Here is a 26,766-nt window from a genome sequence, read left to right on the forward strand (position 1 = left end):
GTTCTCTGCTGGGCCAGAGAGATTCAAAGGGGGTAAAACATGGTCCCTGGTCTCCAAGAGCTTGTGATCTCTCTAGGGAGCCAGCATACACACACCATGTGACCCAAATAACTAGAAATACATATCAAATGCCACTAAGTTCCGATGAAGGATTGAAGGGAAATATTTTAAGGTGGAATTGATGCAAACTTTGAAAGCTGCCTATATGCTCTCAGCACTCTTGAGCCGTCAATGTTTTTCTTCACTCAGTCAGTGACCCTATTCCAGATACATCCACCTAATTCCTCAAATCTACTCTCCATAACTGGTCATGGATCCATGGATCGGCACCGAGAAGGGTTTAAAACAGCAAGTCTTTGTTTTGGGCTTTTTGCCTTTTTCTTTCCTAGTTTAATTTTTCTGCCCTATCTAGATTTGAACTCAAATAAGATTACAATCTAGACAAACGTACATGGCTGGACTAGAACAGCTCAGGTAAAGTGGCTCCAGGAACTGCAGGGGTGTGAGCAAGAGAAAGAAAAACAACAGCCTTGATTGTATGGACATCTGGCCATTGCTACCAGATCCTTCTAAGGCCCTTGCTTCATTACAAGGAACAACAAAACATTTTCCAGAACTCATTTACCTGATGGAACTTGACCAGAGTTTGCTGATAAGAAGCACTTGTTTTACAGTGGAAGGTAGAATACAGACAGAGCCATTATTCTCTACAGGGAGTTGCACCCAGAGGTCTGACAGACATCAGCGGTCCCCATGGTCCCCAGAGAGCTCTTGAGAAGCATGCTTTACTGTTGTAGACCCAGAGAGCTGGTGGTGGTTTCCCAGAGATTGTCACAACCGCCACCAGTTCTGGGGACGCTCTTCAGAACCACCTGCTTCAGAGCTTCTGGCGGAGGTCTCTGCAAAGGCTGTCTATACTTCACTGTCAGCTTCCTTGACATTTACTCTTCTGATTCTTTCTTCATTTGTGTAAGCCCCTATGCCTTTACTAAACCCATTATCCCTGGAGCACACACAGTGGCTTGTGTTTTCCTGGCTGGACCCTGATGGTCACAGGTGGAAATCCTTAGTAAGTGAGACGATGACAAGAGGGAAGTTCTGGCACTTTCAGGTCCCCTCTCTCTCTCTCTCTACACACACACAGAGAGAGAGAGAGAGAGAGAGAGAGAGAGAGAGAGAGAGAGAGAGAAACACACACACACACACACACACAAGAATATTATTCAGCCTTTCAAAAGGAAGGAATTCCTGTCACATGCTACAATATGGATGGATTTGAGGACATGAGGCTAAGTGAAATAAGCCTGTAATAGAAGGACAAATACTGTAGCATTTCAGTTACATGAGGTACCTCGAGTAGTCAAATTCACAGTGATAGGAACTAAGATGGGGGTAGCCAGGGGCTGGGTGGGGTGAGGAGGGGAAGACGAGTAGTTGCTTAATGAGTACAGAGATCCAGCTTTGCAAAATGAAAAAGTTCTGAAGATCTGTTTCATAACACTGTGAACACACTTAACACCACTGAACTGTACACTCACAAATGGGTAAGATGGCAATTTTTACGTGCTTTTTACCGCAATTTTTAAAATAGCTGAGAAAATGATTTTTAAGTACATTCCAAGAAACAATTTTTACAGAAAATGCTCATGCTTCCTTCCAGACCAGGTGGATGTTATTTAGTCACATTTGTTGACAGCTCATTCTTTTTCCTGTGACGTCTTCCTCACTGTAATGTCTTATATTTGCTGTACACAACAATTCCCATGGGCACATGTCGGGTACATAGCACTTTCACTGCTCCCTTTTGTTAGTTCGTAGTTTGGCACATTTGTGAACCTTCGATTTCACTTAAACCTGAAAACTATTATAATACCATCAGCTTGCTTTTTTATCTATCACACAAAACATCAGAGACCATCATCAGTTCAAATGCTTAACACATTTCCTGGGATTCTACATTATGCTTTGTGTTCAGAACATTAAGATGAAGATAACTCAGTCCTTACCTCCATGACCTTCTCAAACCACTAAGTGAACAGATAATTATAACACCATAAACGCAGAGCAAATGAATCCATCCGGGGGGAGAAGTTCAATGACAGAAATGCACAGGCGACATGAATAGGACATGATTGTTAGAGCACACAATGGACGCTCTGGAGAGGACTTAAAGTCAATAGAATTTACCAGGCAGATGGGAGAGAGTGAAGAGGAATAAGGGATTCTAACAGAAAAAAAGAGCATCAATAGATGAATAATACATACATGTGTTCAATGGACTACAAGTCTTTCAGTATTGCTGGGCCTTGCAATATAAGAGGGAGTAAGAAAAACAAAAGAAATTTGCAATAAAATGTAGGGACCCGGTAACGGGGCTTTGTAATTCATACTAAGAAACTTGGACTTCATGTTGCTAGTAAGGGAAATCCTTTGAGAGTTTGCAGTGAAATACAGCATATAAAATTGAATTTTTGTTTTAGAGAAACAATCACCATTGGAACAGTGTGGATTACAGTTTGGGGGAAGTAAGACGATGAAATGGAAAGGCATTGGTTAAAAAATTTGTGAAGCATTCTGGGTTAAGGAGATTGAAATACTGATTTAAGGCAAATGGGCATGAAGCACAGAGGGTAAAATTTGAGGACTATTTACAAAGTTTGCCTAATGCGATATTTAGTTTAGTATACTAGATGAAAGATAAATCTGAGATGCCTCATTGGTTCTCACTTTCAGTACCATCATCAGATATAAGTATTAAAATATAGTCTAGAAGTGACTTTGGAGGATGGGGGATAGAGAAAATACTGAAGGGTGAATAATCATAATACGAGCTTGGGCATCGCATATATAGATTTCTCTGGGGCACAGAGACAAAGATATACACAAAGTAGTTGAATACATGGTTCTGGATCACAAGGCAAGATGGACTGGGGATAGAGAACTGAGATTCATACACATAAGCCTAATACTGGGTGACATTCTTTAGGGAAGACAGGTAGAACATGGAAAAATACAGAAAAATATATATCCCAGTAATACAAATTTAAAGGAGTTAAGAAAGAACCTATCAAAAAAGACTATAATGATATAGAAACAAAATAATGTAAAATTCCCAAAATTATTTTTTAAAACCCCAAATGAAAACATAATTTTATAGCACTAATCTGAATCTCTTCTCATAATTTACCTCCTCACTCAGATGTTAAGTATATGGATGAATGGATGAATGAATATAAAGTAATGTGCTCTATAATCTTAACATCATGGTATCTTCACATCATCATTTCATATCACTTTATGAGCTTCAACATAATCCTGCCTGTCTCTCAGACTTATGTCAACTTACACCTGAACAGAACCTTCCCTGACAGCTATCACCCACCCCTCCTGTTCTTGGGACACATTTTCTCCAGTCTTCCAACATCACCGTATATATACTCCTTCCAAAGTTCCCTTCTCCTCTACTGGCTAACTACGCAATTAAACTTAAGTCATTCTCAAATAATAATGGCTTAAATGCATTTGTACTCCATTTTCTTACGAGAGCTTTCCATCCCTTGATTGAGGTTGTGTTGGATGTTACCATCATTCTAGATTTGCCTCCAAGTACGCTAACTGGAAGCTATTCTAGAAGTTACAGAACAGAAAGGCACACTAGGCACATTAATATATTTAAATGATACACAGTGAAAAACAGAGAAAACATACGGGCAGTGTTAACACAGGGTAGGGTGCAAGCAGGGTAGTAGAACCACGCCACCTACATCCCGGGTCACGCAATATTTTTATGGATAGTTGTTCTGCTCTTTCGGCCACATCACCTTCTCTGTTGATGATGTGGTTATAAAAGCCAGAGATGAGATTTGAACAAGGGGGCTCCGTGGATGGAAAAGCCTGGAAACACCACATGGGAACGCTATTGGAGAGTAAGGGAGCACACACGCCAGGTCACAGCTGTAACTGGAGGAGGAGCTGTGCATTTTAGGTGCATTTTCTGGGCAGAATATAGTTGGAACCAGGACGGGACCATAATGGTTGTGACTAGTGGGTGGTCACTTTACGATCTCATGAATACTGAGTGCTTCAGATGTGTCGTATATATTTACACATCTTGAATGCCAACTACTTCTGGGTCCTTCCATCTGCTTTGATCTGTATTCAGCATATAGACTGTTACTTAATTTCTTATCTGGCTTGTCTCATAGGTAACTAATTGCTTATTAACTCATCTTATGGATTCTGTTTATAATTTGTATGCTGCTTACATACTCAGTGTACATACCTGAAGCAGCTTATAGGAGTCCACTAGGTTTATAATGGATTCATCCTCCATGATTAACATAAATAATGAGTTTTGAGTAGTTTCATTCATATCACGTACTTTCTCTTCATTTATAGCATAATTGTGGATTCTCAATTAAGGCAGAAAAACCTGTTACTACTGAATACTACTGACACTTTCAGGCATGTGACAGGCCACTGAAAGAGCTATTTTGATTAAAAAATGGAAACTGTAGATTTCTATGAAACCACATTTCATAGACAATGACTTACTATTTAAAAATTTAAGTACCCCAAACATTCTGATACAATCTCTCTCAAAGATACTGCTTGAATACATACTGATGAAAATACCCACGTTTGCTAATAGTTTATCCAATGAGAACTTCCAAATAATATTGTCAGATAGTGGCTAAATCAAATTTCTGAAGAATATAATGAATGAGTAAAAATGGACAATAATGAGTTTTTATTTACTAGAATGATAATTCAACTAATCTTTTCCACTGCTATAAGTTTCTTAATTCAGAAATGTTGAAATAAGTATGATGTTTCTAGAAATTCTTATTTGAAACAATAATCATCATCACCCATTGCAGTTGTATATAAAAATCTACTTACAGACATTAGTTTGCTTTGTGAATAGCTATACTTTCTTGTGAAACAAAACATTTCTTGAAAATCTTACAATTTCAAGAAACTTTAATTTGTTTATTTGGCATAAAAAAGGCCCAAAGAGTAATAGTCTAAAGTCATTTTTTTTCACTCAAGGGATGCCACCTCATTAAAGGAAGAAATGTAGAAAAATATAAACAGTCCATGGTGTTCACATTAATATTGTTTACTGTGTCAGATTTTGTGCTAATTAACAATAATTTCTAGATACCAAATTAAAAAAAAAACACTATGATAACATAACGAACATATATTTCTTTAACAGAGTTAGCAAGTAGTTATTTTTTAATATTATTTTGTTGATTCCAAATAAAGCAGGGATTTTTGCCTATGTTTTTCAACAAGTATTTCATTAAATTGAAAAGAAATAGAAGATCTTCGATTAAAACTACTAGAAGAAAGCATAGGAAAGAGCTTCTCGACATCAACCTTGACAATGACATTTTTGGATTCAACACCAAGAACACAGGCACCTAAAGCAGAAATAGAAAAGTGGGACTACATCCAACTAAAAAGCTCCTGCACACACCTAGCAAAGGAAATAATGGACAAAATGAAAAGGCAGCCTAAGGATAGGAGAAAATATTTGCAAATTATATACCTGATAAGGGGTTAACATCCAAAATATGTAAGGCATTCATACAAATCAACAGCAAAAACACAAATAGCCCAATTAAAAAATAAAGAACATACATATTTTTTTTCAAAAGAAGACACACAAATAACCGACAGATGCATGAAGAAATGCTCAACATAATTCATCATCAGGGAAATGCAAATCAAAACCACAATGAGGTATCGCTTCACACCTGTTAGAATGGCTGTTACAAAAAAGACAAAAGCTAAGTACTGGCAACGATGTGGAGAAAAGGGAAACCATGTGCACAATGGGAATGTAAACTGCTACAGCCACTGTGAAAAATAGTACGGAGTTTCCTCCAAAAATTAAAGAAAGAAAAAAAGAATTATGTTATGATCCAGCAATATCACTTCTGGGGATGTATCCAAAGGAAAAAAGTCAGTATCTCAAACAGATGTCTGCACTGCTTCGGTCATTGCAGAATCATTGACAATAGTCGAGATACGAAAGCAACTTAGTGAATAAATGAATCCAGACAATGTGCTGTACGTGCATATACACAACAGAATATTACTCAGCTATGAGAAAGGAGGGAATCCTGCTATTTACAAGAACGTGCATGAACCTGGAGGACATTATATTAAGTGAAACAAGCCGGACACAGAAAGAAAAATACTGCATAATATTACTTACATGTGGAATCTAAAATAGTCAAACTCATAGAAGCAAAGAGTATAAAAGCAAAGAGAGCCAGGGGCTGAGATGGAGGAAATGAGGAGCTGTGGGTTGAAGAGTATGAGGTTTCAGTTATGTAGGGTAAATAATGTACAGAGAGATATAGTGCACAGTTTCATGACTATCGTTAACAATATTGTATTGTATACTTGAAATCAACAAGGAGGGGGGATTTTAAGTGTTCTCACCACAAAAAGAGGAAAAAAAGAAAATGGTAACTGTGTGAGGTGATGGGTAAGTTAATTAGCTTGACTGTGGTTATCATGTCACAAGATGTATATCAAAATATCCAGTAAATATATACAATTTTTATTTGTCAATTATACCTAAATAAAGCTACTTAACAACAAAAGGAAAAGAAATGTGAGATGCATTAAGCAGAAGAAGTGGCCAGAAGCAGTGTAGATCTGGCCAAGATCTACAATGTGATACCTTTTTTGGTTAACGTTAAAAACCAAGTGTCCTAATGTATGTGTTTATTGCTACCCATAAAACTGTACACTAAAAAAAGCATATTTTACTGAATAGAAGAGTGAATTTAAAAAAATTATGCGACCTCCCAAAAGTACATTATACAAACTTAAAAAAAAATCACATTTACCAAAAATGTGACAAATATGTTGTAGGGGGGGGGGAAGCATTTGCTTTAAGTAATTTTATCCATGCCAAAAATGAACATGTTGATAATGGTTTATTGGGGGGGGGGGTCAGAGATGATTTACAGTTTTAAAGAAATCCGAAAGTGTGCTCAAGGAGCAAGTCCAGAGGTGCCTGTGTGAAATCAATGAGGTGTGGCAACTATCGAATGTGGATATGTCATCATAAAATCAAAATGACAGGGGAATACAAACAATAAATGTAAAATGATAGCCATACAATCACAAAGCCATGTAGGCATCAAATACAGATAGGACGAAGGTGAATGTTCAAAGGTCATTCACCATCATCAACCTTAGGTCAGTCATCAATCCTAAGGTTGATGTGACAACCTTTGAAAATCTAGACAACCAAGAAACAAGAAAACCAAGAAAATCTAGACAACCAAGAAAATCTAGAAATCCAGAATTAGGAAGGAAAAGGAAAGCCTGGGAAACCCTCCCAAGGTCACATAAAACATATGAGAAAGCAATGAAACTATCACTCCTTCATCAATGATCTAGAGTCCAATTTTAGTATCGTATATTCTTAATAAACACTATCCTAGGTGAGTATGTGGTGGGGTGATTTCCTTCCAAATTCACCATGCAACTAAATGTAAAAAAAAATCATTAAAGTACAGTTTTCCAGCTCTCATTGCAAAATGTATGTCTCAAAGTGGCCAGCAAGGCATGATTTCATCAGATGATCCATAAGTTTTGAGAGTGTTAGAAATACACACACAAACACGTGCATGGCTATTCCGATTTACTTAAAGAACACACTAATAGTGCATGTATTATTTACTACCAAAGGAGTGGGCTAGGCTTGGGCGAACAAAGAGATGAGTACAGTCCTCAGAGTTTCTGACACTCCCTCGGACATGTGGCAACATCCATGAAAAGCACAAGGAAATGAGAGAACACACTGGCTGGGTGTGGCTGTCTGATGAAAGTTCTCAGCCTCCCATTTCCAAAACTGAGCACTGATGTTTTATATATTTTCCGATTTAAAGGCCCATCTGGAAGCTCATGCTGTGAAGAGTCCTAGGAAGTGAATGAAGACGAAGCTAAACGTTGTGGGTGAAATATAAAATTCATTTTAACTAAATGCTTAGTTGTAGAGACTTATTTTACAAGGGACATGGGCCAAACAGTGGGATAGATAGTGCATATTCTGGTATCTAAAAAGATCACAAGAAAAAAAATTATGAAATGTCTTGAATTTCTACTGAAAGATTAATTTAGTTTCTAACATGCTACATACTCAATAACAAATACCGTGAAGTGTGTAAGTGGCCCGTGCTATTTTGATGGTGAAACAAAAGAGAAGGACAACATGAACATAATCCCAAATTTGCTGTACAGAACAGAAATCACCAAGAGCAGTTTAGAGTTTAAAAGGAACAGCATGACTAATGGGGTGACTTCCTTATAAACAGTACAGTCTCATATAATTTGAATCAATTAATAGCTGAAGTGGAAATTGAGGTTTCGTGGCCAGCAGGGAAATGTGGGAGAATGTCTTATTGATCCAACCATTGTTTCTCATCCCACTAAGATTAATGCACTGATACCCACAGAGAGAAGGATATTGTGTCTCATTGTGATTGGGCTTTCATCTGTATCTCATTTGATAAGGCTGAGATGTAAAAGCTTGTTGGCAGTAGTAGTGATTAACTGTCTTCTTTGTTTCCGGTCATCATTTTCACAAACAAACAAACAAACAAACATGTGTATGAGCAGTAAAATGTGTACAACTAATCTTACCACCACATACACAACAGGGAGAATCTACCTCTGACACATGCTGTCCTAGGCTTTAATTTCTTCAAAACCAGGGTAAGAATACAGGGTTTTATCATTAAATTACTGATATTTGTTTCAGCAAATGGCTTCAGTTTCCTCAGGGGTAAAAACAAAGATGTCGACTAGGAAAACAGTAGTGAAACCTATTTCTATTTCATGCAAGAGCACAATGCCCCCTTTTCCATTTTTCCACGTTTCGAGAATCTCTTCTGAAGTAATGACACAATTGTTAGACTTAATTCTTGGTGCTACAGATACCAAACTGTCCATCCACCAGTCATCAGAACTTATATCCTATTTAATACAACGAGCATTATCAAGTCTAGAGAGTCACAAGCTTCTTCATCAAATGGCATCAAAACCTAATACAAGACAAAGTTTTCTAGAGTGAAAGTCAAGTGGCAACCACACGAGAATTGATTTGTACCCATCACAAAACAATACCAAGATGCCTGAATCCAGCTAGCTGTGTCCAGAAACTTTCTAATAATATTTTAGTATAATTCTAAGCGAAATAAGTCAGACAGAAAAAGCAGAGAACCCTATGATTTCACTGATATGTGGTATATAAACCAAAAACAACAAAAGAACAAGACAAACAAACGAGAAACAAAAAGTCATAGACACAGACAATAGTTTAGTGGTTACCAGAGGGTAAGGGGGTGGGGGGAGGGAGATGAGGGTAAAGGGGGATCAAATATATGGTGATGGAAGGAGAACTGACTCTGGTGGTGAACACACAATGGGATTTATAGATAATGTAATACAGAATTGTACACCTGAAATTATGTAATTTCACTAACAATTGTCACCCTAATAAATTTAAAAAAAAAGACTTTAGTGAGTGAGGATAAAAAGCTACCTATGAAATGCTACCTTTAACGAATTACATCTTTTAAGTAATTTGCTTTGCCTTTTATTTTATGTAGAAAAAATAGGTAATAATCTCATAAAGAAAAAAGAAATCTTATCATTTGCAACAACATGGATGGATCTAGAGAACATTATGTTAAGTGAAATAAGTCAGAAAGAGAAAGACAAGTACCATATGATCTCACTTATATGCGGAATCTAAAGAAAAGAATATGTGTATGAACTAATCAGAAACAGTTTTGGGGACACAAAAAACCGAGAGTTGTTAGAGGGGCGGGGGGGAGGGGGTTAGGGATAGGGGGTAGGGTGAAGGGATTGGGGGGCGGCTGGTGACCACAGGATGGCCTCAGGGTTTTTTGAGAATTACTTTGGGGAACTTATTCAATAGTGTTTGGGGATTTTGTTGGGTGCCCGATGGACATGTGTCCTGTTTGGGAGACCACCTCAGGGATGCTGTGGATGCCTGGTCATGGCATTGTACACCAGAGGCTGGACATTAATGAATGCCAACTATAATTCTATGTGTATAATGTGATGGCTCGGTGTGAGGTCGGGGTGGTGGTGGATGGGGGGAGGGGGGTTCACGGTGTGAGGGATGTAAAAATAAAATAAAATAAAATAAAACTATAAAAAAAGAAAAAAAAAGAAAATCTCAGAACCAAATAAAAAAAATAGGTAATAACCTGTTTTACATATATTTGAAATTTTTTTCTTTTATTATCATTTTTTAATTTAGAATATATGTAAATAGACATTAAAGTCCAAGACTAAAGGTGAAAAAAAAAAAGGCCCAGAGTAACAGGAGGAAAAAAAGAGGAGTACGTCCCCATGGAATCCCTTAGTTCAGAAACAAAATCAAATCAGTATCATTTGATACGCACATGTACAGATATGCTATGTAATCCATAATAATTGAGATTTGGAAAATACATAGATCCTGTCACATTCTGTCTAAATGACTATAGCTATCTGTGATGAAAATTCCCTACTATTGTAGGAACCACTGGGATGACCAACACCATCCTTGATGGGAAGGTAGCTGTGTGAATCTATTACCTATTAGCCCTGCTTTACCAGGTTTATTTATTCAGGCTGTTACGTACTTCACATAGGGGTTCAAAATGGTGAGCCTCAGAACCTCACTGGAACTCACACTTGGGACTGGCCTTTGAAATCCCTCACAGTTTCTTATTCCATGTCTGGGACAAAGACTAAGCAGAAAGGGACTGATTCTGCCTCTTTGCCAGGAAACCTGTCTTAGAATGAAGCTCTGAGGAGACCAGAGAGCCCTGAAGACACACCTGTTTGCAGAATAAACATTGGAAAGGTAAAAGTTGGGGGAGAAATCTGAAGACAGAGAACTGAGCTGGCACCAAGCGAGCACGGACAGGTTCTGTTCTTTAACAATCCTCTTTGGGGAACAGAAAAGCCTGGAGACTGTAACTGTTTCCCATGAGAAAACAATTTCAAACGAGAAAGTGTCAATATACTAGCAATAGCCATTGAATTGTACTAGAAACGTATGATTTCTTAGCTCGACATCAGGAAGCATTACTTGAATCCAAAATTTAGTTACATGCCTTTCTTTGCATATTATTTCAACACAAAGCCTTCCATCCACGAGGGAAGTGGGATTTCATTAGTGAAATATGTGTGAGTTTTATTGAGGTTCTCTTAGAGGCATAATATTAAGTCAAAATGTGGAAGTTATTAGATCTTAGCAAATAGCATAACTATGTATACATCGGAGACATGAGGATTTATAAACTAAGATAAAATATGCATTATGCAATTAAGGTAAGTAACATTCTTTTCTGTAAACAAAAGCAAATCTGTTTTTTTGTTTGTTTTTTTGTTTGTTTTTTTTTTAGCACAGCCCTAATGTCATTTTGAAAGTACAATGTTTCTCAAGGGGCATCAGGAAAGGCACCGCATCCATCTTTGTCAATTTCTTAGAGGAGTCATTACTGAAATGTCACCTCTGAGTTCTTCACACCTTGAGTACAGAAGGTTTTTCCTTTTTCAAACAGCAACAACAATGAAAACACCTGGGCATTACATTGGGCATTAGAATTATGCAACTGAAAACACGGTGCAATTAGGAAAAAAATCTCAAGTAACAAGATCCATATCACTTTTGTAATTATCATTCATCTTTTGTGGTTTGGGGTTTTATTAATAATACAACATGGACTTATTCTCTTACAGTCTGGAGGTCACAAGTCTGGAATTAGTTTCACTGGGCTAAAATCAGTGTCATCTGGCTGGTTCCTCCTGGAAGCTCTAGGGAGGAATCTGTTTCCCTGCCTGTTTAGCTTCTAGAGGCCACCTGTACTCCTTGGCTCAGGGCCCCTCCTCCATCCTGAAAAGCAGTTTCCCTCTGTGGCCTCTGATCCCATCCTTCCATCTTTTCTGAATCTGATTCTCCTACCTTACTCTTATAAGGACCCTTATGATTACACTGGGCTGATCCATACAGCCGGTAATAATTTCCTCATTTCAAGATCCTTAATCACAACTGCAAAATCCATTTTTCCTTGTGGAGTAACATATTCCCAGAGTTCAGGGGTCAGGACACAGATAAGTCAGGAAGTGGGGGAGGTACGTCATTCAGCCTGCCACAAATAATATGGACAATTTCTGCATGTATTAAAATTTATGCAGAGTATCAATAAGCTTTTGGAATTTTAGTTAAGTCATCTTTTCTATATGCCAGTCCTGTGCCTTTTATGAAAACTGGAGAATTGTGCAAATTAGATATGGATACAAAATTTTGCGAAATAAAACAAGTGGGCTGTACTACAGATATATATCAATATATATATAATGATTGTATTGTTGATAATAACAGCACACTTTAGGATTAAAAGGCCTATATTAGATCTTCAAATTAAACCAGTGGCCTAGCTGATTCTCATGTTTCTATATTCGTTTTGGCTTTGAACCACAATTGCAAATTATTTGAGTTCTAAGTTTTTTAAAAAGCGCATGCGTGTGTGTGTACACATGCACACATATATTTGCATGTCCTTTCCATCAGAGATATCTAGTGTTAAAATTTAATAGAAATATATAAACATTAAATACATGAAATATATTATATATATATTATCTTAGGTTGAAATGTTTAGTGTTTAACTAGTTTGCAGGAGTTCCTTCTTACTGTACCAATGAGATTTAGGGTTATGGGTTTACTATTGCTTGCAGTTTCCTTTATCCCTTTATTGGTGAGGCTGAGTAATGTAATCCTCTTGATAGTGTAAATTAATGAAATACTGCAGAGCTCTAATTGATGGCTTTCTCAGATTTCTTCATAAACAATTATTACTATCTGTCAGTGGAGGCTTATAAACTTTGGGAGTCCCGTGGTACCTTCACATCTTGACACAGATGTTCTGAAATAATTTTCAATTATGTCCAATTTTGCAAGTCTAAGGAAGATTGGGAAGAGAGAATGAAAAGCAAATTCCAACCTACTGTCTTGCATTTAGCAGGTGTCCAGCTTGTAAAAAGGATCCGTGAGGCATTCTTTTCATCCCTCTCCGGATGCCAGCTTGTATCACCTGAGCATCTTTGCTTATAAGAAAAGGAAACTGGCTCACATGTGTGTCGTGCCTGCTACTGCAAGGCACCGAGTGCAGCATTTTACATTCACTTACTCATTCAACAAAGTCATGTATGCAAGTTTCTAAGGATACAGAGTGAAATAAACACTCTACCTTTTCACTTTACCTGTATTGCAACATTAATTCTTTTGTGCTGTAGTCACAGGAAAAGTCACCTGTGACTACAGCACAAAAGAATTAATGTTGCAACACAGGTAAAGTGGATGTATTATAGGCACACCAAAAGATAGTATCCAGATCCAATTTGAAAAAGGAAATTTTTCATGGGGAACTGAGTTTTGAAAGACGCACAGGAATTAGCTAAATGAGGAAACAGATCAAAATCATTCTAAGAAAAGGGGACAGCAGAGATAATGCACGGTTGGTGAAACAGCATGACATGACCTGGCACCTTGAGGGATCAAAGCTAGTACACACAGCTGGAGAGAAGGGAACTTTAGGGAGGAAGTGCGGAGCTAGGCAATTAGAATGATCTTGTTCTAATTTAGTGCACATTCACGGTGGCCAAGACAGGGAAACAACCGAAGTCTCATTGGATAGATGATTGGATAAAGAAGAAGGGGTACATATACACAATGGAATATTACTCAGCCATAAGAAAAGATGAAACACTACCGTTTGTGACAACATAGAGGGATCTTGAGAGTATCACCCTAAGTGAAATAAGACAGAAAAAGTCGAGAACCATATGACTTCACTCATATATGGGATATAAAACTGAAAACAACAATTGAACAAGACAAACAAAAATTCGTAGACACAGACAACAGTTTAGGGGTTACCAGAGGGTGGGAGGGAGAGGCGTTGTAGAAGAGGGTAAAGGGGGTCAAATATATGGTGATGGAAGGAGAACTGACTCTGGGTGGTGAACACATAATGCCATATATAGATGATGTATTACAGAAATGTACAATTGAAACCTATGTAGTTTTACTAACCAATGTTACCCCAATACATTTAATTAAAAGTTTAAAAAATAATGATTTTGAGTTTTATCCTGTGACTTACTGAGAGTCCCGGGAAGATTGGAAGCACAGTCCTTGCAGGATATCTCTGGCACAAGTGTGGGGAATGTTATCCCACCATCAGATGTGCTCTCACCTTCTCCAGACTATGAGGTGTCCCCGAAAGCTGATGTGGAAGGACTATCTCAAAGAGCTCTCTGGAATCTACGGCCAGGTGGCTTCCACCATTGGAGCACCCCAGCAGAGGAAGAGAGGGAGGACAGTAAGGTCAGTATCTTCATTCCTTTGATCCCTTGCCTGATCGTCTCAGGTTAGATGTGTCCTTCCACCAAAGTAGGGCCCCTGTCGGAGGCTCTCCCTAGGTACGAACCCCTTTATTGGTACTGTGCTATGCCAGTGGTTCCTAAGCACCCTGCCTGCAGCTGTTTAAATGGTTCCCCAATTAAACTCTGCTGTAATTCTCCAATAGGAATGGACCACATTTTATTCTGCCCAAATCCTCACTGATATCACTTTTATCCTCATAAAACAGTGAGGTCACAATAATCTTCCACATTTTTACTGAAGGAACTTAAGTTCTAAGAAGCCAGGAATGAATGCCCCTCTCTGCCTAGGAAGCCAGCTCCTATCACTGCCTGGCACAAGCTCCTCAAAGACAAGGGGAGGGCTGGCAGGTCTTGGAGGTAGAGTCTGAAAGGTCAGCACCACTATTTTCTGCTATTCCACACTTTTCGATGGAAACATGGTGGACTTGCAAAAAAATATGAGTGACTTTCCATGCATTTTGCCTTGCTCCCAAAAGTCACTGGATGGGCCATTGCCTCCTTAACTTAGAGATGAACGAATCGTCACAGTGACACTCTGGCCAAAGCAAGGGGTCTGTGACAATCACTCCAATTTGCTAAGCCCTACCTTATATACACTATATTTTAAATTAAATTATATAACTGTATTGTTGGCATATTCTATATATATTTCTTCTTTGAGCATGATTTCTCCGAAGAAAATGTGAACTTTATTGAAGGAAAAAGCTTTTTTTCTCTAAAATTTATATAAATTTCAATTCAGTATTTCAATGTGCATTTCTTCTAAAAGGAAGTACTTAACAAATGCTAAAAATATAACCAATCCCAATGACTGTGTTCTCCAGCAAAAAAATGTATATGGGGAAGGATTTTTCTTTTAACCAAGTGGTTCAAAATAATTTAAATTGTCTACATAATGATTTTTTTTTCAGATTATACCATCATACGGAATAGGACATTGATATCTTACTTAAGGAACATATATGATATGCCAAAACTTTTATTTTACCATCTTATTTATACTAATAGCATTGTCCTTTTTTTTCCGAATCTAATTTGCTTTCTCATTCTATCAGAGACCCTGCCTCCCGTATACTTATCTTCTAATCTGAACGCTTGATATGACTAATGACGTTTTTAAAAATATGACGATGTGTGAAAGTCTCAGGCACACTCGAAACCTTAAGAACAGATACGATGACACCTAGTGGTCCCAAGAAAATGCATTTGCTTGAAGGAAGGTAGACCCGATGAATGTGCATAGAAAGAAAACTGAGAAAATTGAAGGATTTCTACCTTAAACTGTAAAGCCCATGTGTTCAGTCTTTAAGTATTTATGTCCTTCACTTATTTGACTTTACATTCCAGGGGGACAGGTGGAATTAATTCCAAAGTGATCTGTCTTCTTACAAATCTTTTGTCTGCTGACGGAATACATTTAAACTTTCAATATAAAAAGGTAGATGAGGCGGTGTACAAAAAGATTAATCTAATTTGAATTAATCAATATTATTTAATGGGCCATTCAGTGTTGATATATAACCCCAGAAAAAATTTCAGAGGCTCTTCACATTTTCCTAGTTGTTCAATTCACAGCTAACACAGAACCAAATGAAGTGCTGTACAACCTCTCACTAATATTTACAAATAAACAAATACCCATCTTTCCCAATTCCTCGGAGAATTTAAAACGACAACAGATTTGAAATGCGGACATCTTCAGGATAATTTTGATGGTGTCTGTTATTTAAAGTATCAGAGTGCCGCCATCAAAAGGACTTTCTGTTTAATTTCCTCCCTGCCATATGAAAATGTCAGACTATATTTTAACAGCTACTAAGGATGACCCCAAAACTTGATTGTCTTCTGTCCCAAAAGGAATTTGGTTCAAGGTACTTGCAATATCCCGAGATGATAAATGCAACATTGACACTCATTTTTATGACAGTCCTCATCTCAAATGTAGAAGAGGCCTGGCCTTTTGCTATATTATTGGAATAATAAAGTACAACACATTTTAACTTAAAAAAATGTTTTTCCATATGTAAGTGCATAAGCTCTGGTGTGAAGAATGAAAACCTGAGTGTTGGAACTGGATCTAGCACTCGCTGTGCTTCCCCTCCTGCATGTACCCTGGGAAAGGCCTGACCAATCTGAGCTTCAGATTCCTCACCAGTAATACGAGAGAGAGAGAGAGAGAGAGAGAGAGAGAGAGAGAGAGAGAGAGAGAGAGAGAGAATGAGAGAGAGAGAGAGAGCCTAGATCATATTGAAAGTTTCTTCTGCTACTCTGATGACACTCTGCTGAAGCTACAAAATTCACAACTAACAAAAGATTATTTACCTGATTTGCTCCATCATTATAAAGGTTCAGAAAGTCATTTTTCTTTTAACTCTAGAAGGTTATATTCATTCATTACATTGTCTCCTCCCGATATGTAAATTTACAAGGAATAAAAATCCTGCTTAAAATTTCCATCAGACACTAAAACAAATTCATTAAATTTAAATATGCGGGCCGGCCTGGTGGCTCAGGCAGTTAGAGCTCCGTGCTCCTAACTCCGAAAGCTGCCAGTTCGATTTCCACAAGGGCCAGTGAGCTCTCAACCACAAGGTTGCCAGTTCAATTCCTCGAGTCCCGCAAGGGATGGTGGGCAGTGCCCTCTGCAACTAGAATTGAACAGGGCACCTTGAGCTGAGCTGCCACTGAGCTCCAGGATGGCTAGGTTTGTTGGAGCGCATCCTCTCAACCACAAGGTTGCCGGTTCGATTCCTCAACACCCCAACTCCCGCAAGGGATGGTGGGCCGTGCCCCCTGCAACTAGAAAACGGTCAACTGGACCTGAAGCTGAGCTGCAACCTCCACATCTAAGACTGAAAGGACAACAACTTGACTTGGAAAAATCTCCTGGAAGTACACACTGTTCCCCAATAAAGTCCTGTTCCCCTTCCCCAACAAAATCTTTAAAAAAAAACTTTAAATACGCAACTTAAAGGTGATGAAACTGATTTCTGTAAGACTCTCCATACAGTAAAAAACAACAACATTTTTCTAAATTATTTTCTTGAATGACATCAAATTACAGTTAATTATGCAACAGAAAGTTTTACTGCATGTCACTGACATATTTCGAGAGAGACAGAGAAAGGCACAAATAAACCTTCACTCCATTTGAATTCACTTAAAAGTGAGCTGTGAACCCCACTGCATTTATGGAGTCTGATTAATAATATACTTTTATTAAGTTTCTGGCTTCTGGTGGGAATTACAATATATATTAAACATAAGCTAACTTCTTGTTTCTAATTATTACTTGTTCTTAATTATTACTAATTAAGATCATCTTGAACAAGAAAAAAACAACTCTGGCATTCTAACACACGCCACGTGGGAAGAAGGCAACCACATATCCTTTAGGAAGGGCAATCGATTCTCCATCTAATGAAGGCAGCAGTTCCTGCTTGAGTTCATTTCATTCTAGCCCTCGATCAACAGCAATCACAGACCCTGGACCACAATAAGTGCCACTCTCACTGTAGTGCAGAAAAGCCTTGGAAGAAATTATGAATATCTGCATATTTTGTCATAATACGATATCCTTAGATCAAGCGTTTGCAATTTATTTTCTATAAGCTCACATCTCAGTATAAGCAATATAAGCAACCAACCATATTTCACTATAATCCAAATATAAATATTTAGAAGAATGAAATTTGATTGTTTTCTCAAATATTATATTAAATGCCAAAGAATAAATCAAGACAGTCCATGCATATTCATGGGTTTCAAATGATGCATCTCTGTTCAATTTAGTGAACATTAATATCTGCTTAAACATATGAACATAAAGCATACAAATATGTGTGCATTTCAATGCATGATGTTAAAAGGCTCTATTTCATTGAGTTAATGACAATATAAATAAAATGAACAAGGCTAGAGTATATTATACTTTCACTAAAATGCCAAAATGCAAATATAGCTTTCTAATAAGTTAAAATGGGAATCAGTTTATTACTTGTAATAAAGTTGCTGACACACCGATTTACCCCTAAAGTAATGTTAATAAATGATACTTTGCTTTTATATTATTCAATCCAGGACTGTTTTTCTAGCTCTTCCTATATATTTTCAATTTTTTTCTTTAAAACAGTATCACTGTGTCCATTTTACAGACGCCTCAGTCACCACTACAGCATATTAATCAGAAAAAAGCTCTTTCTGCAAATGATCACTTCATGTTTTGTTTAACTAAAAGAAAATACAGTCATTCAACATATTTGATCCACCCATATATAACATGCGAGTTTCTGTCTGAGTCTACTACATAGATCTCTTGTTGTAAACTATTGCTAGGAATTTTAGTTCATTGAATAAGCTACAAAAAAGTCTATGATATTGAAACTATTAAAGGAAAAAAGTAGAAAAATTAAAAAGTTTAGAATGAATAAGAAATTATTAGATCAGTCTGTATTTTGAACACAAAACCACTTTCGAGGATTTTAAAGTTACATGAAAGAACTACTGCCTTTATAAATGCCTAATAAACGATTTGATGTTAACTCAGCTATGACACAATCGTAGGTGGCTTTGCTATCAAAACAAACAGGTAGATACAGATACTGTAACTTCAGTTTCCGAAATTACCTGAAATCCACTCAACTGTAAATCAATCTCAACCACAAAGTATTATGATCGCAATTATTCATTCTTGCATTCATTCATTCCTGGTCTGAAAGGTTCTGCCCCATGTGACCTCTCCAAAACCCTGAAATAGTGGATCTCCTGCTGATCCATTATTGGGCCAGAGTTATCCTCTCTCTGGGACTATGTTTTGTCTACAGAATGAGAATAGTATCACCAGAATTATTTAGGAGAGTTACTGAAGATTAATTCATGACTATAAAGCACTTTTCAGGTACTTTACATTCTTCTAATGGAATGCAGCCAGAGGCAATTTAACCTTTTCAAATAATCTTACATAAAGCCTAAAGGATTCTGAACATAGTATTTTTCTAACAGTTTTATCCCTTTCAACCATCTATAATGACTGGTTGTTTTACATTTTTAAAACACAAAATATATCATCAAAAACTTTCTCCTGGTTTCATAAGGGGAGATGATTTCCAGAACTTGAGGTTCTTAAAATCATGTGGGATAATTTTCAGTTAAATATTAAGAGCTAATTTAATTGAAACTAAAATAACACTGTCCTATGGAAGTTTGGCTTCTTTGATGTCTGGCTCTCGCTGTATGCTTATGCTAATTACAACTTATTCTTTGTTGAAAAGGCCTAACGAGCAGAACACTGTAGCAAAAGCCAAGTTGAACTGTATGGTTTTTGACCTGTGGGGCTTGGGTGTCAGATATTCTTAAGCTGGTATTACTTAAGCGATGATCTCGCCTTTGGATTTCTGTTTTTCATTAGCTGTATGCCTCAAGATTGCCTACTTCAAAACATTTTATAAGTCAACCTGAAGTCAAAAATTACTAAAAATAAAATATAAATAACTTTGCATAGATCATTCATTAAGGCTTTCTCTATTTCATTTTTAAAAATGAGAATATTCATCACTTAGAAATATTAGAGGTGGAATTGAGGGACAAATTGAAAAATAGCTGAATTCATCTGTAGAATACGTGTCCTATGCAACATATTTAGCTTTATAATAAGTTGTATACTTATATGATGATATGGGGCTGAGATTACTGGAATTCAGAAAAGGTATTAAAAATGTGAAAAGGGAGATTGAGAATTTCAAGGCCAGGTTTTGAAAGCAGAGATTCTGTTTAACTCCTTTCTGTTTCTGTTGGGGGTATTTCTATCAATAGCGGTTAGATAAGGTCGGAGAATGTAGTTTATAATTTGTAAAAAAAAAAAAAAAAAAAGGATTTATTTTTAGACATTACAGTTACTTTTGCTTTAAAGGGATAATGGTAGCACCTTCATATCAAAATGAGAAAGGGAGAAAAAGATTAATATTCAGTGAAGATCTACTCCATATGTGACTGTTGAAGGTACTTTAATTCGTATGATCACATAATGTAGTCCTGTTTCTGTGCCCTCTTGGAGAGAGAGGACTTGATCTCCCGAGTGGATTCTCAGACTCTTTTCAAAATTTGCAGAATATTCTATTCTTCTCCTAAGTCTTGCTTTTTGCCTAAGCAAACTATTTCCTTTATTACTAGGCTCTACTACTACAGGCTACACTGTAGGAATAAAAATAAGCAGAGAGAGCGATGATGTCAAAAAGTTTTCTCTACCTTGATTAAGCACCGATACCTCAATATTGTGAGAAGAGTTAAAGCACAGGAATTTATTCTCCCCACCTGCATATCGGCAAGACTGAGTTTTCGTATCCAACCTGTGCTCAAACGACCCTGTGAGCATGAAGTGGTGGGCGTGGGTGGGGGAGCCCCAGGCAAGACTGCAGACTCACCTTTTTATGAATAAACATGTCTCGATTTGTAGCTTGCCACTGGTTGATTTTGCAAGTGTGGAAATGGTGGTTTTCACAGTTTTACTCAGTTTAACACTTATTTTGGAAGAGTGAAGATTCACCTGCTTCTTCACACCATCATAACCAGAGGTTCATCACTCTTCTCTTTACCTCTCATGCTTAATTTTAGCAGATAGCATCTCTACAAAACTTTTGGATTTAGAATCTCTTATTCCACTGTTTCCCCAGTCACCTATAAGTACCTCAAGTGAAATAAATTATAATTGGATGTAATCATTATATTGTTATTGTAATTATTATACATTATGTACAATTCTTAATCATTACAATTTTATGTAATTTATCAAAACTAAATATCACAAAAACTAACTATTAAGCAAAAATTAAAATTTTATTAGAATATCTCTTAATTGATGGCTGACACTTTTTAAATTTGTTTGGTATATTTCAGAATTCCATTAGTGAACATTATTTATAGCTAAAATCAGAGACATTTAAACATCAATTCTACCCTAATTCCTATGTTTACAGATGTAAGCATTAAGAAATTTTGTTTATTGAAATTAGAAACTATAGAACTTTATTGCAAGAAAATATGCAATGCTTTCAATTCCTTCTGAGTTAAATGTCAAAAATTACACGTCAATTCGTCATCAAAGATGTTTCCATTTTCATCTAGGCCTCAATAAGCCTGTTAGGTGCTTGTGAAAATTGGTTGAAAATAAAGAATATTTTAGGACTGATCTGTGAAAGTATTTAGTCCTCAGTCATTAACTTCATTGTCCTCAATAGGAGAACAGTGGTTTCCGTTGTATTGTCTTTGGTGGTGGTAGGGTAAGCACCATCGGGAGAATCAAGATATGCTAGAAGCATGGCTTTCTTTTGTACACTGGAAGAAGAGCAATTGTAAAATGAGGTGGAAAATTGAAACCGCAACAACTAGTGACTCAGTTTCAGGAAGATCAGTTGAGAGAATAAATAAACATAGAGCTTTAGACTCTTGAAATTGATTCTTCTAACTACCAATTCCCAGGTAACTGTGGCATGTGGTAAGTTTAACTCAGTTTTAAGACCATTGATCTACATTAAGCTCTAATTGTATAAACTAGCCCACAGTAAATTAATTAAACACATCTAACCTGAAGCTACATGTGAAGGATGGATGTGAACATCCCATCCAATATGTGGCCTACTGAAAATTTGCAGGTTTAATTAATCATTAGCATAAGGTAAACTTAAATACATTTTCACATAAAAACCAAATGATTTGCAAACTCTACCACCTAAGTTCAATTCATGCTAAATCATTGACTAAGATCCACTGAGATGCTTTGAGAGTCCACTTCCCCTCAAATCCTAAATGCATTTTACTATAAATCATTTATTCCTTAGGATTAAAATGAACAAAATTTAGAGCAGGAATCCTTACTTATATATGTTAAACAATACAGAACAAGCAGAAAGAGCTAGGTTATTTGTTCCAGAAAATACTTCCTTCTAGAAGAAAAGAATATGAACCAATTAAAATAACTAACTTATCAAGATTAACAACTTCTTAACCAGTACGTGCTTCAAAAACGTTGGCTAAGTGAGAAAAGTCAGATGGAGAAAGACCAACACTGTATGATATCACTTATATGTAGAATCTAAAAAACCAAACTCCTAAAATCAGAGTTAAAATGGTGGAGACCAGGGGTTGAGGGGTGGGGAATAGGAGAGAGGTTGTTTAGGAGTATAAACTTGCAACCTGGAGACCTAATGCACAGTACGGTGAAGACAGACAACAAACATGTATTATAATAACCAAGCTTGCTAAGAGTCTGAATAATTCATAATCTTAATTATTCCCACCACAAAAAGAAATGATAATTATGTGATACGATAGAGGTGCTATGGTAACAATGACAGTAATATGATAATATACAAAGGTATCAAATTCACATACTATGCACATTAATGGTCTACAATGCTATGTCAAATACATTTCAATTTTAAAAGTAAAATAAGTAAAAGCAAAAAGCTTTGGTTCACTGTGTGCTCTAATCACAAGCCTTGATGTAAAGGGCCTGATCAGAAGGAGCTGTTAACACTAGTATAATGCCCATCTGGTAGACCTTCAGATACATATCGCTCAATTTTTAAGAGACACAAACCATCCTTGAATTACTGGAAAGAACTGTCCAGATTGGGGACCTGAAGCTGAAAAATTTGAAGGAATCCTACAGAAGCTGTCTTTCAGGAATACAAAGCTTCTAAGCTAGACCTTGGGATCAAAACAATGAATGAATGAAGTAGACATCATCCATCTAAGACACAAAGAACAAGGTTCTGAAAACTGGGAACTTTGCTCATCTCATTTTAATCTTGAAGTTTTAATTTTATCTGCCCAACTATGTTCACTGCCCAACTATGTGCTGGTTTAATAGTCTGCATTGTCTTAAACATTTGAAGCAAAACTATAAAATTACTGACCTGTGTGTAGTATTTTGCATTTTTCTTCATGTCTCTGGTTCTCAGAGCTCTAAGGACTGTTAATGGGATCTTTTCACTTGGTTTAATTTGTGCATTTTTGTTTTTGGCTCCTGATATACAGAGGGTGCCAAAAAAAGTTATACACATTTTAAGAAGGGGAAAAAACTGTATTAAAATTGTAATACAATGAATGACGCCAGCATTCCTTTGATTAATGCCATCTTTTGAGCAAACATCATACTACACATTGCTACCGTAATTCAATTCAACTTCCAAAAGTAAATAGATAGCGTCTCTTAAAATGTGTATAATTTTTTTGGCATACCCAGTAGTGGCAGACAATACTGTAATTAAATCCTTCCCCTAACATTCATACTGCAGGGCTAAAATGTATCATTTCTGGAGTCTTACACCCTGTCCGGCAGTCACTCCACCATCATTAGATCTAACAACTAATACTCCATATTTGGGGGGGGGGGGAATGAAAGAAAACCTAACACTTCTAAAGGCTGAGACAACTGCAACAAAAATTATGTATACAACCATGACACATTGAACAGTGATAAATAGCTGGATTGATCATATCCCCTAACAGTAATATCCCACCCTTCAGCTGAGACTAAAGAACGCAAAAATGGGGGAGTTGGAGGGGGAGGCAGGGGACAAAAATTGAAACCAAATTTCCCTGCTTTTTTTGTGAAATAACACTGGAACCATAAAAACTTTTTATTTATAAATAAAGCAGCATTGAGAATGAGTAGAAATAATTTGGCTATTTATTCCAGGAAATATATGCTCCTGGAGAGCATATATAATTAACAAAATAAAATAGCTTAGTTGTCAGCATTAACTCTTTGCTTGTCTATAATTGCTTCAAACCCTCACCTCACTGGGCCCACTAGTCCAAAGGTACTTATGTTTAATTCTCCCCAACCCAAGCCTTTCCCCTTGCCTTGAAAGATTTGCCTTAAAATCACTCCATTTAGATCTTAAAACTGTATTATATCCTCCCATGACTTCCCCTGCTAAGACACTACTAAGATTCTGCCACATGATGTTCCTTCTCATTGTATTAAAGTCTAATACACTTACCTTTGCATGATTAATTGTTTAAAACAAAAAAAAATTTTTTTTGAAAGTCAATAGTTAGCAATATGTACCAAAACTAAAATACTTTTTGTAATTATGTGTAGACATGTAATATTGTCATTCAACTACTCATATGTTTTGTTTTTATTTCCCAATCAGATTTTGAATATTATTGGCAGGGACTATACCTCCTTTGGTTGCTTATAGAGCCCCATAACACTATTTCTTAGGCATCCGATATTCTGAGCAAATATCTATTCCATAAATGCATAGGTAAATATTATTAATGATTTTTAATAATATATACATGTTTATTAAATCCCTAGTATATATACATCTAAATGTGTATACACACAAAGAAATACTTGTATGTGTATGTAATTTTTAATAGATATACTTTCTAAGTATTAGCAAACATATACATGATTCATAATACTGAAGTATGCTTTACCTAATTTTGTGGATTCACACACACATATAACATTGAGATTACAAATACATTATTTTTGAGACAGCATATATTTTCCAATTTGTACTTTTGTTGTTTTCTATCACTGTAGATGTTATATACAAAAGAATATTCTTTCAAATAAACATCTGAAAAGAATCTAGGCATCCTCCTTAATCTCACAAGCCATCGTTTTAACACCAAACTTATATAACAATAAATTTATCATGCATAATTATGACAAAGTCATAATGAGTGTTTTACTCAAAAGCCTGAGCATGGCTATTAGCCACTGATAGTGAAAGTGCCACATACCTTGTCTGATTTCCCAAAATACAACCCAAGATGGCACACATTTATAATTATCTTTCAAATATAAACACGTGTTCTTTTCTATATTTATCACACACTCAGAGCTATAAATCACTGTTTCCTGTACAACTTCTAATGATGCTCTGTGCTATGAGACTATTAGAACAAGCCAACCACTCACATTTGAATGCCTGATTTAAGTTGGGATTTTGTTTATTGTTTGGCACCTGTGAGTTTCAAGCCAGTTAACTTTTTGCCCTGAAGAAAAAAAAGTATTCAATTTAATATATTTGTGGGGGTAAAAAAATCAGTTGAAGCCACAAGAAATTCCTATGAGAGTTCTAAATATTCCTGGAGCATATTTCATAGTCCCTAAGCTATAAACACGTATTAAGATATAGCAGCTTGGTAGAGGCAAGATACAACCCTTCTTCACATCTGTCAGCAAATGGAAAACTAAAATGCTACAGCTGCCAGGGTAAATATTAATCACACGCAAAAGGAAAATTGTATTAATCTCTTGTGCATGCTACGTTTATATATGAGTGCTATTTATGTGCCATATGCTATGCTTTTGCTAAAATAACCCTGCCCTTGATAAGCCATCGGGAAGTTTTGTGATTGGAAACAAATCATGCATTGACGTGAGCTAGAGCACCAGTATACACTAGAGATGAAAAAAGGGGGAGGGGCAGCTTTATTATTAAACACAGAGAATCACAAATGTGATTGAAACTCAAAAATGTGTTTTTCCTTAAGCATAATGGTAGAAAGATACAAATATAGCACCTAGTTTTCTCAAATAACTGACCTATTTTCCACCACAAACAACATAAAGTCAATTATCGGGCACTGCAGAGAATTTCTACAAAAAGAAAAGCATGTAATTCAGGGGCGGGGGTAGTGATTGGTTAATTTCAACTTCAGCTTGAAATCCTGATTAAGACTATGTTTAGACAATCTTTCAAACAAAAATTAACGATATCTGACACCTTATAAATAGGGCTGCCCCTGCTTCTTGCCGTCACGTGGTTGGCAGTTGTTCCTCAAAGCCCGGCAGGGAGAAGAAGCTGGTCTACCAGGTCAGCCCTCTGTGAATCTAGGGAGGATATCCCCTGACTCAAAGCTGTCTAGTTTCAGGACCCTCTTGTTCTGCTCCTGCAGAACCACACACAGCCAGCCCCCCAAAGGCCGCTCATCTGCAGAAGAGCAATGTTACAGGTGATTTGGGAATCTGGTCCTCAGCACCGAGAACCAATATCTATCATGTCTTCCGATGGATTCAAAGTACCAGGAGATAATTTTATTTTGCTTATAATACTAAAACACACAGGATAGAGGCTGAGTTCTAGTTACCCACAACAAACAGAAGGATTCAGGGATTTTCAACTCAGGTTCCTGACACCTCACTAAGAAATAAACTGAAAATAATAAAAGCAATATGAGACAGCGTGAAGGGTCGTAAGTGGGGAAGCAATTTTAATAAAGAGCTGATGAAGA

The sequence above is a fragment of the Rhinolophus hipposideros genome (genome assembly GCF_964194185.1).
Source record: "Rhinolophus hipposideros genome assembly, chromosome: 17".
Classification (NCBI taxonomy): domain Eukaryota; kingdom Metazoa; phylum Chordata; class Mammalia; order Chiroptera; family Rhinolophidae; genus Rhinolophus; species Rhinolophus hipposideros.